Source organism: Ovis aries, chromosome X (assembly GCF_016772045.2).
Source record: "Ovis aries strain OAR_USU_Benz2616 breed Rambouillet chromosome X, ARS-UI_Ramb_v3.0, whole genome shotgun sequence".
NCBI classification, from domain to species: domain Eukaryota; kingdom Metazoa; phylum Chordata; class Mammalia; order Artiodactyla; family Bovidae; genus Ovis; species Ovis aries.
This window is the reverse complement of record NC_056080.1, coordinates 93,962,241-93,975,615: the sequence shown is the minus strand read 5'-3', so window position 1 is coordinate 93,975,615 and position 13,375 is coordinate 93,962,241.

Genomic DNA, 13,375 nt, shown 5'->3' with positions numbered 1-13,375 from the left:
GTTTCCTAGAGAGAGAACAAAGTAGAACCGTTATCTTCACAATAGGTCTTAACATAGAGAAATTCCTTTTAAAATTTAAAAAATAAAAAAACTAAAATGAAAAAATAAAAAATAATAAAAAAATAAAAAATAAAAAATTAAAAAAAAACAATTAAAAAAATAAATAAATAAATTTTTTACATCTTCCTATTTATTTTTCTGTATTTTTTATTGAAGTATAGCTGATTTACAATATTATATTGTTTCAGGTGTACAGCATAATGATTCAATATTTTTATAGATTGTACTCTAAGTTATTACAAAATAATGTTGATGGCTATAATTTCAGGTACTGTACAATATATCCTTGTTGCTTAGCTTTTACACATAGTGATTTGTACCTGTTAATCCCCTACCTCTATATTATACTCCCCCCTCCCCGTCCTTCCCTCTCCCCAGTGGTAACCAGTAGTTTGTTTTTTATATTTGTGAGTCTGTTTCCCTATTACACATTTTGAAATCTTTCTTTATATATTTTAAAATAATACATACATATTTAAATTTTTCAACAGGATGATTTGATATATATAGTGAAATGATTATTATAGTCAAGCTAGTAACATATTTCCTCATATATTAATATTTACCATTTTTGTGTGTGATGAGAGCACCTGAAATCTCTTCTCTCAGCATATTTTCAGTGTTCAGTGCAGTAGTAATTGTAGTTATCATGCCAGTGCATTAGATGTCTAAAGTTATTTGCTTACCTAACTGCAACTTTGTACATTTTGATCATCTCCTCATTTCCCCCACCTTCTCCAACCCTTGGAGAAGGTTCTATTCTCTGTTCTATTCTCTGCTTCTGAGTTAAACATTTTATTTTTAGATTCCACTTATAACTGAGATCACACAGTATTTGGTTTTGTCTGGATTATCTTGCATAGCATAATGTCCTCCAGATCCATCCATAATTCATGTTGTCACAATTGGCAAGGTTTTCTTCTTTCAAGGCCAAATAGCATATACGAAAGTATATATGTTCAGTCACTCAGTCATTTCTGATTCTTTGTGACCCCAGGGACTATAGATCATCAGGCTCCTCTGTCCGATGAAATTCCCAAGCAAGAATACTGGAGTGGGTTTCCATTTCCTTCTCCATATATATAACACACACTTTACATATTAATAAAGACAATGTACACTTGAATGGTTCTATGTGTTGGAGATTGAGAATAATGTTGCAATGCCTGTAGAAGTGTAGATATTTCCTCCAGATGCTGAGCTCATTTTCTTTGGGTATACACTTAGCAATGAGATTGCTGGATCACATTCTAGTTCTATTTTTTAGTTTTTGAGGAATCTCCATACTGTTTTCTATAATGCCTCTGAAAATGTATGTTCCCACCAACAAAATACAAAGGTCCTCTTCTCCCCACATCCTTGCCAATGTTTATTATCTTTTGCCTTTTTGATAATAGCTTTTCTAATGGGTGTGAGATATCTCATTGGAGTTTTGATTTTCATCTCCATGATCATTAGTGATGTTGAGCACTTTTTCACGTATCTGTTGGCTATTTTTATGTCTTGTTTATTCAGGTCCTTTGCCCATTTAGGGAGAGTTGCTATTGAGTTGTTTGAGTTCTTTGTATATTTTAGATATTAACCTATTATCAGACATATGGTTTTCAATTATTTTCTCCCATTTTATAGATTATCTCTTTGCTCTATTGATGTGTGGAAGATTTAAAACAAATACAATCCCATTTGTTTATTTTTGTTTCTATTGCCTGTGCTTTTGGGGACATATTAAAAATATCATTACCTGGACCTATGTCAAGAACATTTTCCCTACGATTTTTTTTTTCTAACATAAGTTTCTAGTTTTGTGGTTTCAAGTCTTACAGTTAAGTCTAATCCATTTTGAGTTGAGCTTTGTATTTGGAGTGAGATAGCACTTCTTTCCTAAAAGATTTTCCTAACTAGTTTTCCTAGCACAATTTATTGAGGAGAAATTCCTTTGTGCTATTACACCATCCCCTGTGTGTTCTATTTTCTTAAACAAGTAATTACAATTCTGGGGAAAAGCTAGGATGCCTAAACTATGCTCTTGGATTTACTGAAAAGATGCATAATATTTAGTTGATGTGATCACTAAAAATCATGTGCTGCAAATACTCTTGTTTAATGATAGTATTTGGAGGCTGAAATTGTTTCTTTGGATTTGGTTATATATATATATGTATTTATTTTTCATTGGAGGATAATTGCTTTACAATATTGTGGTGGCTTTTATCATACATCAACATGAATCTGCATTACGTATATATATGTCCCCTCCCTCTTGAGCCTCCCTCCCGTCTCCCACCCCATCCCACCCCTCCAGGTTGTCACAGAGTACCAGATGTGAGTTCTCTATCAGTTCAGTTCAGTCGCTCAATTGTGTCTGACTCTTTGCGACTCCGTGGACTGTAGCATTCCAGGCTTTCCTGCCCATCACCAACTCCAGGAGCTTATTTAAACTCATGTCTATTTAGTCCGTTATGCCAAAAAAATATCTTATCCTCTGTCATTCCCTTATCCTCCTGCCTTTAATCTTTCCCAGCATCAGGGTTTTTTCCACTGAGGCAGTTCTTTGCATCAAGTGGCCAATGTATTGGAGTTTCAGCCCCAGCATCAGTCCTTCCAAAGAATATGCAGGATTGATTTCCTTTAGAATTGACTGGTTTGATCTTGCAGTTCAAGGAATTCTCAAGTGTCTTTTCCAATACCACAGTTCAAAAGCATCAATTCTTTGGGGCTCGGCCTTCTTCACAGTCCAACTCTCACATCCATACATGACTACTGGGAAAACAATAGCTCTGACTAGATGGACTTTTGTTGGCCAAGTAATGTCTCTGCTTTTTAATATGCTGTCTATGTTGGTCATAATTTGTCTTCCAAGGAGAAAGCATCTTTTAATTTTGTGGCTGCAGTCACCATCTGCAGTGATTTTGGAGCCCCCCAAAATAAAGTCTGTCATTGTTTCCATATCTATTTGCCGTGAAGTAATGGGACCCAATGCCATGGTCTTAGTTTTTTGAACATTGAATTTCAAGCCAACTTATAACATGTAGTTCTCTATATCATAGAGCAAATTGTCACTAGATATCAAATGTTACATATGGTAATGTATAGGTTTCAATGCTACTCTCTCAATTCGTCCCACCCTCTTCTTCCCCCACTGTGTCCACAAGTCTGTTCTCTATATCTGCATCTCCATTGCTGTCCTGCAGATAGGTTCATCACTACCATTTTTCTTGATTCCACATGTATGTGTTAATATACAATATCTTTCTCTTTCTGACTTACTTTACTCTGTATAATAGGCTCTAGGTTCATCCATCTTATTAGAACTGAGTCAAATGTGTTCCTTTTTATGGCTGAGCAATATTCCATTGTATATATGTACCACAATTTCTTTATCCATTCATCTGTTGATGAACATCTTAAGTTGCTTCCATGTTTTAGCTATTGTAAATAGTGTTGTAGTGAACATTGGGGTACATGTGACTTTTTCTTTTTTTTTTTTTTCTAGAGAATTTTTTTTATTAGTTTTTTATTTTTTAAATTTTAATATCTTTAATTCTTACATGCGTTCCCAAACATGAACCCCCCTCCCACCTCCCTCCCCATAACATCTCTCTGGGTCATCCCCATGCACCCGCCCCAAGCATGCTGCAATCTGCGTCAGACATAGACTGGAGATTCAATTCTTACATGATAGTATACATGTTAGAATGCTATTCTCCCAAATCATCCCACCCTCTCCCTCTCCCTCTGAGTCCAAAGGTCCGTTATACACATCTGTGTCTCTTTCCCTGTCTTGCATACAGGGTCGTCATTGCCATCTTCCTAAATTCCATATATATGTGTTAGTATACTGTATTGGTGGTTTTCTTTCTGGCTTACTTCACTCTGTATAATTGGCTCCAGTTTCATCCATCTCATCAGAACTGATTCAAATGAATTCTTTTTAATGGCTGAGTAATACTCCATTGTGTATATGTACCACAGCTTTCTTATCCATTCATCTGCTGATGGACATCTAGGTTGTTTCCATGTCCTGGCTATTATAAACAGTGCTGCGATGAACATTGGGGTACATATGTCTCTTTCAATTCTGGTTTCCTCGGTGTGTATGCCCAGCAGTGGGATTGCTGGGTCATAAGGTAGTTCTATTTGCAATTTTTTAAGGAATATCCACACGACTTTTTCAATTATACTTTTTTTCATGTATTTTTTAAATGGAAGGATAATTGCTTTATAGAATTGTGTTGGTTTCTGTCAAACATCAACATTAATTAGCCATAGGTATATATATGTCCCCAGCTCTTGAAACTCCCTCCCACCATTTCCCCATCCCACCCCTCTAAGTTGTTACAGAGACCTGGTTTTTGAGTTCTCTGAGTCATACAGCAAGTTTCCATTGGTTATTTATTTTACATTTGGTAACATAAGTTTTCATGTTTTTTTCTCCACAAATCCCATCTCCCGCCTCCCCCCATGTGTCCATATGTCTGTCTCTAGTTCTGTGTTTCCATTCAGTCAGTTCAGTTCAGTTCAGTTCACTCGCTCAGTCGTGTCTGACTCTTTGCGACCCCACAAATTGCAGCACGCCAGGCCTCCCTGTCCATCACCAACTCCAGAAGTTCACTCATACTCACGTCCATTGAGTCAGTGATGCCATCCAGCCATCTCATCCTCTGTCGTCCCCTTCTCCTCCTGCCCCCAATCTCTCCCAGCATCAGACTCTTTTCCAATGAGTCAACTCTTCGCATGAGGTGGCCAAAGTACTGGAGTTTCAACTTCGGCATCATTGCCTCCAAAGAAATTCCAGGGCTGATCTCCTTCAGAATAGACTGGTTGGATCTCCTTGCAGCCCAAGGGACTCTCAAGAGTCTTCTCCAACACCACAGTTCAAAAGCATCAATTCTTCGATGCTCAGCTTTCTTCACAGTCCAACTCTCACATCCATACATGACCACTGGAAAAACCATAGCCTTGACTAGATGGACCTTTGTTGGCAAAGTAATGTCTCTGCTTTTCAATATGCTATCTAGGTTACTGCCATGCAAATAATTTCTTCAGTACCATATCTCTAGATTTCGTATGTATATAGACACATTAGTATACACTATTTGTTTTTCTCTTTCCGACTTACTTCACTCTGCATGATAGGCTCTAGATTCATCCATCTCATTAGAACTGACTCAAATGTGTTTCTTTTTATGGCCAAGTAATATTCCATTGTGTATATGTACCACAGCTTCTTTATCCATTCATCTGTCTAAGGACATCCAGGTTGCTCCCATGTTGTAGCTATGGTAAATAATGCTGCAAAAAACACTGGTGTACATGTGACTTTTTCAATTTTGGTTTCGTCAGGGTATATGCCTAGGAGTGGGATTGAGATCAAATTGTCAAAATCCTTTGTATCATCAACAAAGCAAGGGTGTTCCAGAAAAATATCTATTTCTGCTTTATTGACTATGCCAAAACCTTTGACTGTGTAGATCACAATAAACTGTGGAAAATCCTTCAAGAAATGGGAATACCAGACCACCTGACCTGCCTCTTGAGAAATCTGCATGCAAGTCAGGAAGCAACAGCTAGAACTGGACATGAACAACAGACTGGTTGCAAATAGGGAAAGGACTACGTCAAGGCTGTATATTGTCACCCTGCTTATTTAACTTATATTCAGAGTACATGGCTGTATATTGTCACCCTGCTTACTTAACTTATATTCAGAGTACATCATGAGAAATGCTGGGCTGGATGAAGCACAAGTTGGAATCAAGATTGTGGGAGAAATATCAAGAACCTCAGATATGCCTGGAGAATCCCAGGGATGGAGGAGCCTGGTGGGCTGCGGTCTATGGGGTCACACAGGGTTGGACACGACTAAAGCGACTTAGCAGCAGTAGCAGCAGCAGATATGCAGATGACACCACTCTTATGGCCCAAAGTGATGAAAAATTAAAGAGCCTATTGATGAAAGTGAAAGAGGAGAGTGAAAAAGTTGACTTAAAACTCAACATTCAGAGAACGAAGATCATGGCATCTGGTCCCATCACTTCATGGCAAATAGATAGGGAAACAATGGAAACAGTGACAGACTTTATTTTCTTGGGCTCCAAAATCACTGCAGATGGTGACTGCAATCATGAAAATAAAAGACGCTTTGTCCTTGGAAGAGAAACTATGACCAACCTAGATAGCATAGTAAAAAGCAGAGACATTACTCGGCCAACAAAAGTCCATCTAATCAAAGGTATGGTTTTCCCAGTAGTCGTGTATGGATGTGAGAGTTGGACTATAAAGAAAGATGAGCACTGAAGAATTGATGCTTTTGAACTTTGGTGTTGGAGAAGACTCTTGAGAGTCCCTTGGCCTGCAAGGAGATCCAACCAGTCCATCCTAAAGGAAATCAGTCCTGAATATTCGTTGGAAGGATTGATGCGGAAGCTGAAACTCCAATACTTTGGCCACCTGATGTGAAGAACTACATCTGCAGTGGTGCTAGGAAAGGTTGAAGATGGGAGGAACAGGGGATGCAGAGGATGAGGTGGTTGGATGGCATCACCACCTCAATGGACATGAGTTTGAGTAAACTCTGGGAGTTGGTGATAGATAGGGAGGCCTGGTGGAGAAGGCAATGGCAACCCACTCCAATATTCTTGCCTGGAAAATCCCATGGATGGAGGATCCTGGTAGAATGCAGTCCATGGGGTTCCTAAGAATCGGACACGACTGAGCTACTTCACTTTCACTTTTCACTTTCATACATTGGAGAAGAAAATGGCAACCCACTCCAGTGTTCTTGCCTGGCGAATCCCAGGGATGGGGGAGTCTGGTGGGCTGCCATCTATGGGGTCGCACAGAGTCGGACACGACTGAAGGAACTTAGCAGCAGCAGCAGCAGCAGGGAGGTCTGGTGTGCTGCAGTCCGTGGGGTCGCAAAGAGTTGGACACAATTGAACAACTGAACTGAACTGATGGTGGTTTTATTTCTAGTCTTTTAAGGTACCTCCATACTGTCTTCCATAGTGGCTGTATCAATTTATATTCCCACCAACAGTGCAAGAGGGTTCCCTTTTTCCCACACTCTATCAAGCATTTATTGTTTGTAGATTTTTTGATGATGGCTATTGTGACCAGTGCTAGGTGATATCTCACTGTAGTTTTGTTCAGTTCAGTTCAGTCAGTTCAGTCTCTCAGTCATGTCCGACTCTTTGCGACCCCATGAATCGCAGCACGCCAGGCCTCCCTGTCCATCACCAACTCCCGGAGTTCACTCAGACTCATGTCCATCGAGTCAGTGAAGCCATCCAGCCATCTCATCCTCTGTCGTCCCTTTCTCCTCCTGCACCCAATCCCTCCCAGCATCAGAGTCTTTTCCAATGAGTCAACTCTTTGCATGAGGTGGCCAAAGTACTGGAGTTTCAGCTTCGGCATCATTCCTTCCAAAGAAATCCCAGGGCTTATCTTCTTCAGAATGGACTGGTTGGATCTCCTTGCAGTCCACAGGACTCTCAAGAGTTTTTTCCAACACCACAGTTCAAAAGCATCAATTCTTTGGCGCTCAGCTTTCTTCACAGTCCAACTCTCACATCCATACATGACCACTGGAAAAACCATAGCCTTGACTAGACGGACCTTTGTTGGCAAAGTAATGTCTCTGTTTTTCAATATGCTATCTAGGTTGGCCATAACTTTTCTTCCAAATCCATGTACCTGATGCACAGTAAGGCTCATCAATTCTAAAACATTAGAGTTTGGAAAAAAGAAAAGTTTATTACATAATTGTACAAGGAAATGGGTAGCTCATGCCCTAAAATCACCAAAGTTACTGAAAGCTTTCAGCAAGCCCCTTTAAATGCATAAGGTGAGGAAGGGGTGTGGTTAGTTGTTTTAGACTTCTCAGTGTCAGATCCTTTGTTCTTGAGGTTAGGTAATGGTGTTCTGTGAATCTCTACCAGATGAATGTTTTATTCTTTGTCTTGACAAGAAAGGGCAAAGTCCCAAGAGACAACTTTCACTCTCCAAAGTCCCAGTCCTGGTTAATAAGAGGCAGATATCAGTTGGCAGCTCCTTCAGGGCCAGGTTCCCACACCCTGCCCAGCTGTGGTCCCTGAGGGAGCCAGGCACCCAAACCAACTGGCCCTCATTCTCCTCAGGCTGTCCAAATGGGGTGTCTAGGTCTCATAGACTGTGACCAGGAAGACAGCCACTGCTAGTAGGTTGCAGAGACAAGGATGGGAGAGAGGTTCACCACTGCTCAGGGCCTGGGCCAAGGATAGTGAAGGGCCTTAATGAGGGCTCTGGAGCCCTTGAGACATAGTCCCAAGTCTGTTCCCTGGGCCCTCCAGCTGACCTGCTGGCCCAAGACTAGGTGAGCTGGAGGGCCTCCAGGAGAAAGGCTGAATCTGCCTCTTACCTCACTCTCCACCTGATGGCCACCACACCACCAACCCCTTGACTGAATTGCTTATCCAGTCGTCCCTCATTGACAGTTAGTTACTTATGGGACAGGGCCCACTGTGGCACTGACCAATAGCTGAGCAGGACAACTAATGGTTGCTCATTGACAGTTGGTTGCTTGTGGGTGGAGCCCACTGAGGCACCAATCAATGGCTGAGTCAGACCTGTTGCCTAGAAACAGAGTGCCAGTATAATGAGGCACAGCAATGGCTGCCTGCTAAGGGCTGTGCTCATCCTGCTGTTACAGTTTTGATCTGCATGTTTCTAATAATCAGCAATGCTGAGCATCTGTTCATGTGTTTCTTAGCCAGCTGTATGTGTTCTTTGGAGAAATGTCTGTGTCGGTCTTCTGCCCACTTTTTGATTGGGTTGTTTGTTTTTCTGGTATTGAGCTGAATGAACTCCTTGTATATTTTGGAGATTAATCCCTTGTCAGTTGTTTTGTTTGCTATTATTTTCTCCCATTCTGAGAGATGTTGGACTTGGTTATATTTTAAGCTTCTTGAGTGTATTGTTTTATGCATATAAGCCCTGATCTCACTGATTAGATCAAAACCATGATCTCGCTGATTTATGCTAAGTAAGGCCTTTTAGATTTGGAGAAGGGGTTAACAATCCATTCCAGTTTTCTTGCCTGGAAAATCCCATGGATAGAATACCCTGGCAGGCTACAGTTCATGGGGTCACAAAGAGTCAGACACAACTGAGTGGACACTCCATACACACCTATACATAGAGCTGTTTTCCTTGAAAGAGGATAGTACAACTTTTCAGCTGATATTAACCTCACGGGAAAATGTTACTCTTTTGATATGACTGGGGAGATATTATTTGGGAGATATGGAGGGATCTGAGAAGCACTTATATGTTTTCAGGATTAGCAGCTTCTGCTCCGTTATGTCATGTTTGTGCTTTGTGGGGGCCAAGCATTCAAGAAAGCCCAGGCCACAACTCAGCCACTTCTCAGCAACTTGCCTGAGTTGCAGTCATTGCTAAGTGGTCTGGGCATGCTGCACCCAGTATCTGGACAGGGAAGTCTGATCACCTGAGTGTGGAGGAAGGACCCTCTGCCCCATGCTCAGCTCTCTTGTCACATCCCTAATGATCCTCTCTAGACTCAGGCTTAAGCTCTAAAGGATTGGTTGGGAAAGGTGGTGAACCAGGCCCAGTTAGAATCTGTGAGCCATGAAGTGATAGGAACAGTTGGGATTGTTGACCTGAGGTTAGAAAATATGGAAAGACTCAGAAATGATTGACTGAAGAACTAAGTGGAGCTACTCTTTGTAGCGTGTTTATGCTGGGGAGAGGCTGTATAAAGCTGGCAGCAGTGAAGAGACAGGCTACAAAAGTAACCAAAGAGAGGCCTCAACTACCATTTTAGCCTCAGGTTTGCCATCTCTAGCTACTTTCTCTGGCACTGAGCACATCCCCTATCTTGGCTCCATGGGCCCCAGTATTAACTTGCTGCTTGGAAGACACCAGCCAACAATTTGGCCCCTGTAGCTTACTTAGCTTGAGCTAGTTGAGCTTTAGCCTAAGTCAAGGAAAGTAGAAAAAATAAAATAATTTTAAGTTATATATGGTGGTGGTTTAGTCGTTAAGTTGTATCCCACTCTTGCGGCCCCATGAACTGTAGCTTGCCAGGTTCCTCTGTCCATGGGATTCTCCAGGCAAGAATCTGGAGAGGGTAGTTGTTCCCTTCTCCAGGGGGTATTCCCAGCCCAGGGGTCAAACTCAGATCTCCCACATTGCAGGCAGATTCTTTACCAGCTGAGCCACCAGGGAAGCCCTAATATATATATATATATATATATATATCCTTATATAATATATGTATACATACTATAACATACCATTATTTCTTTGAATTCAGTCATCCATGGGACTGGATCTTGAGACTAGCAGCTGGCCTTAATATGAGTTATATATTGAAAGCCTCAAGGTGAGATGGAATCACAGTGTCTTAGGGAAACACATTTTGTGTACTTTACGCTATAAACCTGTTTCACAGCTCTGAACATTCCCTTGCTCTATTTACATGGTTCTCCTTGTATGAGTCTGAATCTTCCATCAGATGCAGAGTAAGAAAAATAAGTGCCTTCTGTGTTGCATATCTACCACTCTTTCACTTAAATTGCAGCTCTTCATAAGTTGTGGATACATGACCGAATACATGCCTGTTATGTCTTTAGAACTGCATTTAAAGATCTAAAAGAATCTTGTCAGATTTTTGTCTGATCATAGAAAATCCTTCAGATGAGATTTTTTTTCCATAGTCAGAATTATTTTTTCACAAACTACCCATTTTCTAAGAGATTAAAATCTTATTAACATTCTAGAGAATCTATCAGTTCTTCCAATTGCACATCAATATTTGACTCTGCAAATATAGATGCCAAGGACAAAGCTGGTTGAGAGGGGAACAGGGGTGAAAATAGCAATCAGTTTTCTCTAGGAATCTTGATGGGCTTGTTATTCAGTACAGGCTGCACTGCACTGGGGAGTGCGTGCTCATGGGATTCAACAGTTCCAGTAATGCATATTTTCATTCCCATTTTTTTCAAGAGGTGAAGGATTTTGTGATATTGCATTATTTTATATTCTTATGTTCCTGCATCTTATAGACAGCAAGGTGTATCCTGGAAGCTTCCATAGTCTTGCTGGCATCACTGCAGGGTATCTTGTGACAATGCTACTTCTCTAGGAGTGACTGCTCTGCCTCCTTCCTTCCCGCTACCACCTGACCCATAAGGCCAGCAAGCCGCATTTTTCAAATCTCTGCCCCAGCTGAGTTGGTTAATATATACTATTATTTGCCTTTTAAATTCAAGCTTGATGTAGAATTACTACAAGTGATTTTATATTCTACCAAATAACATTTTTATATTTCCATCCTAATCAGAAAATCCGCTGAGCTACAAAATGTCCTCCTATTCCAATTTTTAATCTCCACCTTGAGATAAATATGCAGAAAGGCTCTATAGGCAGCAGTTAATCTGACAGTGATTTCTTTACATCAAAATTAGTTTCTAAAAATTATTTCTAAATTTAAAAATTCACCTCAGGAAATAAGACTGCAGCAGTCTTATATATAGGCTTTTGCATAAGGAAAGGTTCTTCAAATCATGTTTTCTCCTTAGAAGGAAGGAAGGAAAGAAGGGAGGAAATTGCCATTTATTGACCACTTACTACATATCATGTGATATGCAAAATATTCTCACTGACCTTACTCAACCCATCTTTTTAGTTTTCACAGCAACCCCCTGAAATTGTCCCCATGAAGTAGTTATGTCCACTTTTGCATGTAAAGACAGACACACCTATTGAAATTTGGTGATTTGCCTAAGGTTGCACAGTGCTCAACTGGCAGTGCTGTTTCTTGAACCTACATCTGCCTGATTACAGCACCTATGGTCTTTTCACCACATAGGACTACCAACTTACTCTTTGGGCATCTTGTTTTCCTGCTTCTATTTAGCTTTATAGTTTAAATTTTAGCCTTTCAGACTCATTTTGTTTCATTCTTGTGCCATTATGTTTATAGTTGAATTGCTGTATACTTTCAGTAGAACAACAAAGATTAAGACCAGGTGCATCAACATCAAGCAATCTCCTGTCCCATAATTCTCTATAGTTGTCTTCTTTTTTATTAGCCCAAGAAAAATACCCTATAAGCCATGTTCATTATGATACAAAATCTTTCTCTGCTCATGAATTTCATGAGAGCTTGTAAAGGAACTGAAAAGAGAAGTGAGTCAATGAAAGTGCAGAAGATTTATGCTTATCACATCTATTTTTAAGTAGCTAGGACAGGAATCATTAAATAAATTAAAAAAAAAAAAAACACAGGGACATGAGTTCTTGGAACTGGAAGGCAGGTTAGAGATCATTTCCAAGGAAGTGTAATAAGATTCACCTTGCATGTTGGCTCTGATGGTTTGCTAGCAGCTGCCTGGATTGCTGAGTTGAGAATTGTGAGGCTTTATGCAGGTTCAGGGAAAATTGTGACATGATTCATCATAAGTATCTGCTATTGCAGATAAAATCATGTTTTCCCCAAACCTACCTTTGCTCAATTTATTCAAACCTCCCTCAACTTCAAGATACATAAACTGAGACCCAGAGAGGAGAAATGACTTCCTGAATATTTCATAGCCAGGTGGTGGCAGTGTCAGAACTAAAACCCAGGTCTCTTGCATTGTAGTCTGATGCTCTTTCCATTTAGCATCACTGTCTCCAGACAAACACTTGCTACTTTGCACAAAGATCCAAGCATATAAAGTTGTCTCTTTGACATTTTGAATGAGTTTGCAACCAATGAGCTCTGAAAATTCCTTAAAGTTTTCTTTAGGGAATAGCTCAGAGGAATTCGTTAGAGGAAGAGCTAAAGGTTATTTCTTCAACGACAACATTGGATATATGTATGAAATTTGCTCAGTCATGTCTGACTCTTTGCGACCCCATGGAGGAGTCCACCAAGCTCCTCTGTCCATGCAATGCTCCAGGCAAAAATACTGGAGTGAGTTGCCATTCCCTTTTCCAGAGGATCATCCTGATGCAGGGATCGAACCCAGTTCTCCTGCATTGCAGGCAGACTATTTACCATCTGAGCAAATTGGATATCTGTGTTAATTTAAGAACAAGTTAAGAATAAATATGTATATTGTGAGGGGGATTGAGATGCAGCAGCTCATTTAGATGGTGAAATTCAGCACACATTTTTTTTTCCAAGTTGATCTCTCTCTGTCTCTTAGGATTGCCTTGAATGTGACCTCAATGGCATCCCAGCCCTAAAGAGCAATGGCTTCTTAACATAGATTTAGAAAATTTGAACAGACTCTATGCAAATAAGCCATTACACTTTTTTCATATT